Genomic DNA, 7,791 nt, shown 5'->3' with positions numbered 1-7,791 from the left:
CCTTAGGTACCTACATGCTTGCCCACTGCCCACCCAACTCCCACCTTCTCCCCCACCCCACACCCCTGCCTTAGGTACCTACATGCTTGCCCACTGCCCGCCTAGCTACCCTGCCTACCCTCTGCCCTCCCCTCCATCTGCATGCAGATGGGATTTGAAGCCAGAGCTGTTTCAGTGATCCTTGCTATTGAAAATAGCAGCCCGGACACACTGGCACAGATGGAAGGGAGCCACTCCGCAATCCTGGAGCCAAATGGGAGGTCCAGGTTCAGATCCCAAGTCTGCTGAATATGCTGGGTGTGCCCACCTCTGCCCGTGACCTGGTGGCTGGGAAACTGGCTGAAAGATGATGGCATGGCTAGACTCTGTGGAGAGTGCCTGTCTTCCACCCACCCTCCCTCTCTGTTTCTCTCTCACTCTCATGAAATAAATAACCAATCAAAATGTAGATATTAACAAAGAAGCAAGAGAAAAGGTAATTATGGGCACTGAAGACTTTTTTCCCCTATGATTTGCATTCTTGGTGATTCAACAGAGTAAAATAGATTCCTTGATTAGGAACGCTTAAGAATGAAGTTTTAAGCATTTATCAAATTTTATTACCTACTTTGTATAATCTAATGGGTCTTCTAAGTAATTATTTTTATAATTCTAATTTATATGTGCCTGGGATGGTGCTGATTTGTGACAATAGTCCCTTATAATTATTAATAGAATCACTTTTTACTATCAAATGTGTCCTAGTTCAGATGATAAGTTATGTCACACAACTTGTAACTAAATGCTGTACTTTCCTTTGGTTACCATGAGAATGGTTGAGTTCGACAGGTCACATTCAAAATAGCCTGAAATTAAAGTACATAAGATAGGTTTTGTATAGTACATGATGATATGTTATATTTTAGTAGTTAGTGTAGGTAGCTTTAGTGCACAATATGATATTTTCAAGTTCAATGAAAATTAAGCCAGCCATTTCCTTCAGCTTTGAGCGTACATGATTCAAGTTTCCACATTGGTAAGAGTTATTCTTGGGCTTAATGAAAATTCCCAACATTTAGAATAGCATTGGAAATGTAAGCTTACACTCGAAACCATGAGATCCATTCGAGACGCCACCCGTGCCCTTACTACTGTGACCTGCTGACTTCAGGGCTCAGTGTGAAAGGTGGCGGGAGGGCCCCACTGGTGGCTCGTGGCCTTGATGGCTCCGGGGAGAAGTTGGAAAAGTGTGCAGTAAGCGTCTGCACGTGAGGCGCTGTTCGTTCTTTATGTTTGCAGTTTACCGGTGCTCAAATTGTTGCTATATAGATGTCATCGTAGCTCACCTTGTCCCACATGGCATGGCCTGAGAGGACAGCAGACTCCCATCTGTGCCACCTCTGCCAGTGGGTCGTGCCCCTCTTCCCACCGCAACAGCGACAGGGACGCTGCGACCACAGGCACTGCAGGTGATGGATCGATCGGGAAGCCTGCGTCGAGCGGCACAACTTTATATTTTATGTCAGGTCCAGAGGCTCCTTATTACTTTGCTATTAACTTTATACCATATAGGACAATGTCTCACAGACAGAGGTATCTGTCTTTTTGGCATTTATCTGCCTCTGTGGCACAAATCAAACATGATTCTTTAATACCAAAGTCAGTTCTGAAGACTATTTTCTTCAACAAAAAAGCTTAGTACAACTCAGTCTAGGCACTTAGCTTTTATGCTGGGTTTAAAACGTTTAAGCAACATACAACTTTTTTTCTCGAAGACCAGACATGTACAGTGCATTTGAAATCTATATTTCTCTGAGGTATTCCTATCTGACATGGTTTACCTTTTTACCACAGAGTGTCCACGCAAATTACAATCAGCTTGAAAACGGATAGGTATCAAAAGTGTTCCAAATGGCGTAAATAATTCCCTACTGCAATCCAGACTGTCTAGGGGGGCTGACACAGAGCATCTTCCAGTCTAAGATTTACTTTTATCACCTGTCAGAGACCCTTGATTCAAGGGCACAGGAGCAAATCCTCGCATGTAGTCGAAGAGTCTTGGCCAGTTTAATAACCACCCCGCCCAAAGGGATGCAAAGTGTGAGTTGCCGTGAGACGTGGTCAGCCTGCCTGACAGATGGTTGACACACAAAAGGACACTGTGTTGTACCCACAGCCATTCTGGGAGCCCTCCTCCATCTTTCTTTTACTCTATCAGTGGTTTCCAAGACACAAAATGTTCCTTGAAAAGCAGCATAATTTAAACTCATGTGCACTGAAATTTCACCCTTCTTATTTATTTAATTTTTTTTAATAAGACATAGACAGGTAGCCCTGCTGACATGCAGATAACAGTATTTGAGAACAGCGAATATCTTGCTCATAAGCTATTCATCCTTTTACCTTTGGAAGGTCAAAGGAATCAGAACTGCTCCCAATATTTACCGTATCTGTTTGATCAATCCCCCATCAAAAATATTTCTTTAATACATGTATACGCCTCTTCACGTAGTGCCTGTCTTCTTTCAAGCAGCTAACAAATAGTTCACCATGTGAAATAATTTTTCTTTTGAACTTTACAGTCTAGAAGTTGGATTTATATATTTGACTACATATTTCTTTTTTTTTTTTTTTTTGAGAGGTTTTTGCCATAGGGCGTGTGCGCTCCATGCTGCAATCCCTTCTCCTCCATTCTCCTCTCGGGATCTTGGGCACGCACGCACACGTGCCCAGCGTGAGTTTTAAGCCACCGGGTCCGGGACACAAACCACGGTCTACTACGTGGGAGTCCAGCGACATAGCCATTACGCTAACTACTGGTCCTGACTATATATTTCGACAAATAGTAAAATCCTTCTCTCTTTCTCCAGTGTTATTTTCCTGGAGAAATTACTCACAAATGACAAAAACTTAAAAAGTTATATATTAGTATAATAGTGTTGAAAGTGTAATGGAATTGATTATTACAAATGGACAGTTTTGTACCAATTTGATTATGGCATTCTTCCCAAGCAAGGGTCCAGACATAAGGAAGTTCTATTTTCAGCTCTTTCAGAAGCCTCAACACTGATTTCCATAAGGACTGTGCTAACTTACATTTCTAGGAACAGTACATGAGCTCCTCTTCCTCTGCAGCCTTGCTAGCCTTTGTTGTTGTTATTATTTGTTATCTTTTTGAGAGCAGCCATTCTAACTGCAATGAGATGACATCTCATCGTGGTTTTGATTTATATTTCCCTGATGATCAGTGTTACTGATAATTTTTTTTCACATTTGTTTGGAATTTATATGTCTTATTTAAAAAAAAAATGGTTCAGAACTTGTTCCAGGTTTTAACTGAATTATTGGGTGTGTGTGTGTGTGTGTGTGTGTGTTTTGTTGTTGTTTTGTTTGTTTGTTTGTTTGTTTGTTTGTTTTTTTGCTGCTCGATTGAGTTCCTTGTATATATTCTGGATATTAATTCCTAGTTGGATAGATAGTTTGCAGAATTTTTCTCCCATTCTGTCAGTTTTTCTCTTCAATCTCACTACTAGAAATATATCCAAAGATAAGAAAATCAGTACTTTGTAGAATTATCTGCACTTCATGTTTGTTATAGCACCATTCAAATAGCCAAGATAAGGAGTAGACCTAATGTTCATCAGCAGGTGAATGGCTACAGAAAGTAGTTTGTGTCTATGTGTATATGGCGGAGTATGGTTTAGCCACAAAATGGAGGAAATCCTGTCTTTCAAAGCAACATGGGTGAGACAGCCTTAAGGATAATAAACAAATTAAGCCCAGCACAGAATGAGAAAAATCACATGTTCTCATTCATATGTTGATACCAAAAAAGTTGACCAGATAGAAGTAGAGATTAGAATAATGGTTACTAGAATAGTGGTTACTAGGAGGACAAGGAGGAAAGATAAGAGAAGGAAGGATAGGAAATCTTGGTTAATGGACACAAAATTACAGGCAGATAAAAGGAATAAGTTCTAATGTTCTATAGTATAGTAGGTAAGTATAGTTAACAGTAATTTATTGTATTGGGTTTTAGGAAAAGTCATGACACATTTTTGCATAAAAAAATAAAACAAACAGAAAAGTCCAGCATGACTTTTCTGACAAATCAACATATTAATAAAAAATACTTAGAAGTGGACCAGCATCTGGCATAATGGCTGTGTCACTGGACTCCCATGTAGTTGACCCAGGTTCAAGTCCCGGACCTGGTGGCTTAAACTCATGTCGGGTGTGTGTGCGTGTGTTCCCAAGATCCCAAGAGGAGAATGGAGGAGAAGGGATTGCGGCGTGGCCATCTCACCTGGGGGGTGATATCGCACTTTCTGTCTCTCTCTTTCTGGCGAGTGCACACACTTTATATTAAAATTTTCTCCAAAAAAAAAAAATGTATATATCTAGAAGAGATCGAATGGTCCCAACACAAAGCGAAGATAAATATTTGACATGATGGATATTCTAATTAGTCTAATTTGATTACTGTACATTGTATTCATGTATTGAAAAATCATACTGTAGCCCATAAATATGTGTAATTATTATTTGTCAACTGAAAATAATTTAAAAATTCAGCATAGCACAGACATTCGTGAGCTTTGCTTAAAATTTTATATAGTGGAATATTTTTGTAGCATTAAATATTTCCCTGACAGTCTGTATATAATTTAGATGTTTAAAAATTTGCCAAATTCTGTTTGTGCTTGCCAGAGATAATGAGAAAAAGAGAGAGAGAAGGCAAGAAAGCACGCCTTTCATGGGAAATGGTCACACTGCAATCACTTTCCTTCCATTTCTCCTTTTTTTGGAATTTCGAGTACGCACACACAAATGCTCAGTGTGTTTTCCAAGCTACTGCATAGGGGGCTTTAAGCATACTGTCGATGGTGTTAGATCCTGCTGCCTTATCCGCTAAGCCATGGGCCGGCCCCCCAGATTTCCAGTACTGGAACAGTTTGATCTATAGTGTTGTTAAGATACATATAGAGTGGCAATTAATATTATATTACTATATTAATGTGAATTTCAAATTATTACAATTATTAAAACATTACTGACACTATTCTCTACAAGTATTGTATAAACTATGTCACATAGAATGCCATGAAAGTTTAAATGAAATAAACTGTCTTAAACACATTTTTAAAAAGAGCTTATGTTAAATTTCCATACCAAGAAATTGAGTTTGTAGAGCTCAGATAACCTTCACTTTGTAGGCTGCCAACTTAGCAATAATGTCCTTGCAGAAACCATGATTAGATACTTAAAGATGTCTGCCAAGCTATTGCAGCAAACAAGGTAGCAGTGAGCTCTGATGCTAGAACACTGAGCTTCATTGTGGTTAATGTGCAAGATTTAAATGATCAAATTCGAAGTCTTATTGTACAGCTACCAGTTATTACTTTATTAGCCTGAAGATATACAGAAAGATCATAGAACAGAATAGAATCAAGAATGGAACTACATTTGTCAGTTGTTTTCAAAGAGCACAACATTTTGAGATAAGTTTACAAAAGGATGTGTAAAACATCTGTAGTGGGAACTGCCAACACTGCTGGGAGCAGCAAAGATGTAGATAGAGCCGTCCATATGCTCATGGGTTAGAAGAGTTACTGCTGCTGGGATTCCAGTTCTTCCCATGTTAATCAAACGGAATCTTACTCTTAGGTGGTGGTTTTTGTTTTAAAGAAATTCACAAGCTGATTTTAAAATTTTATGGGTATGTAAAACTCGGAAGTAGTCTATAGCATTGAGAAAGAAGAAAAAAAAAGGTAGAGAACTCATACTACCTGACTTTTAGAGACCTACAGGAAAGCCACAGTAATCTAATAATTCTGGTATTGGCATCAAGGTAGACAGTTACATCCGATGGAAGATCCTAGAAATTATAGACACAGCCATTCACATACAGAGTCATTTGGTTTTGACATACGAGTATAGGCAGTTTTGTCTTTCCAATGTACAGTGTTGAAATGATTGAATATCTGCATGCGATAAAAATGAACTTTGATCCATACTTTATACCATGTTTAAAATTTAGGGACCAACAGTTGGCGTAATGGCTGTGCTGCTGGGCTCTCATATAGTCAACCGCGGTTCAAGTCCCAGACTCGGTGGCTTAAATTCATGCCGGGCGTGTGTGCATGTGTGCCCAAGATCCTGAGAGGAGAATGGAGGAGAAGAGATTGCAGCGTGGCCATCCCTCCTGGGGGGTGATTTCTCTCTTTTTGTCTCTGTCTTTCTGGAGAGTGCGCGCACCCTAAAGCAAAATTCTCTCCAAAAACAAAAACAAAACAAAACAGCAAAATGATTATAATTTAAACTTGAAATGTTTAAATGTAAAAATCCTGAAAGGAAACATATGAGAAAAAAATCTTTGTGACCTTGGATTAGCAAAGATTTCTTTGATATAAATAGGTTGGTTCACAAAAATAGTAGTGACTTGAAAAATTATAAATTGATAAGTCAACGACATTTTTAGATAATAACTTCTCTTTGAAAGGCTTTGTGAAGAGAAGGAAACGCCCATCACAGACTGGAGGAAGTGTTCAAATCACACATCGTATAAAGGAATAATGTGTAGAGTATACAAAAAACTCTCAAAACATAATTGTAATGGGACCGACAAATGGCATAATGGTTACGTTGCTGGAGACCCACGTAGTCGGCCGCGGTTTGAGTCCTGGATTAGGTGGCTTAAAACTCACGTTGTATGTGTTTGTGCCCCAAATCCCAAGAGGAGAATAGAGGAGAAGGAATTGTAGCGTGGCCATCCCCCTCAGAAGTGATTTTTTACTTTCTTTCTGTCTGGTCAGTCTGGCGAGCACATGTGCCCAAGAGCAAAAATCTCTCACCAAACATTCCCCACCCCCCATTTTTAATAAAACAAACAGCCAAATAAAAAAAGGGTCAAAAGGTTTGATAAAATACTTCACCACAATGTATAACTATATGTCAAATAAGCACACAAAATGACCCTCAGTATCTTAGAGAAATGACCCCAGCAGATGCTGGTAAGGATTAGAGTAACTAGAATGCTCATACACAGCTGGTAAGTATGCACAGTGGTAACACACTGGAAAACAGTTTGGCAGTTTCTTAGAAGGTAAAATACACAGCTCTGATACTACCCAGGCATTCCCCCTCCTGGGCATTTACCCAAGGAAAGAGGGAATATGTGTTCACGCAAAGACGTGCCCGTGAAGGTTCATAGCATAGGTGTTCGTCGTAATAGCAGGAACTGGAAGCAACTCCATTGTCCTTCAGTGGACAAATGGTAAGCCCGCTGTGGTACATTCAAATAATGGGGTGATACTAGTCAGCAATGGAAATAAATGAAGTGTCCACACTTGTAGCAGCATTGATGGATCACAGAGTGGTTATGCGGAGGAAGAGGCCAGACAAGTTAGTACACACTGTATGTTTCCATGTGTATAAACTCGTCGAAAATGCTAACTGCTATATAGTGATAGAATGCACATGCATGGTGACACTGGGAGGGGATCCACCGGGGTGGGGGGAAGATGGGTTAAAGGAATCCTTTGGGGACAATGCTTATTTTCACTCTCCTGGTTGTGGTTGTAGTTTCTTCAGTAACACAACTCCTGTCAATTGTACACTGTGAATCTGGGGAGTTTCTGCGTTTAGTTATCCCCCATTGAAGCTGTTTGACTTGCTTGGTATGTTCTGCCTCCTGTGTTTCAGTAGGTACATGCAGGTTAAAAATACGTGTGATGATGGGAACCAGCAGTTAGTGTAATGGCTGTGTCGCTGGACTCCCACGTAGTCAACCGTGGTTTGCGTCCTGGACCC

At 39.9% G+C, this 7,791-nt stretch overlaps 1 protein-coding gene across 2 annotated transcripts in view; it reads left to right on the top strand.

Moving 5' to 3' along the window:
* Nucleotides 1-7,791, top strand: part of ZNF407 (zinc finger protein 407) — a 553,482-nt gene that overhangs the window by 343,822 nt on the left and 201,869 nt on the right. The window lies entirely within an intron of this gene.

This window comes from Tupaia chinensis, unplaced genomic scaffold, assembly GCF_000334495.1.
Source record: "Tupaia chinensis unplaced genomic scaffold, TupChi_1.0 Scaffold145592_1, whole genome shotgun sequence".
Lineage (NCBI taxonomy): Eukaryota > Metazoa > Chordata > Mammalia > Scandentia > Tupaiidae > Tupaia > Tupaia belangeri.
The sequence above is the reverse complement of the archived record's forward strand: the minus strand, read 5'-3'. Positions and strand labels throughout refer to the sequence as shown.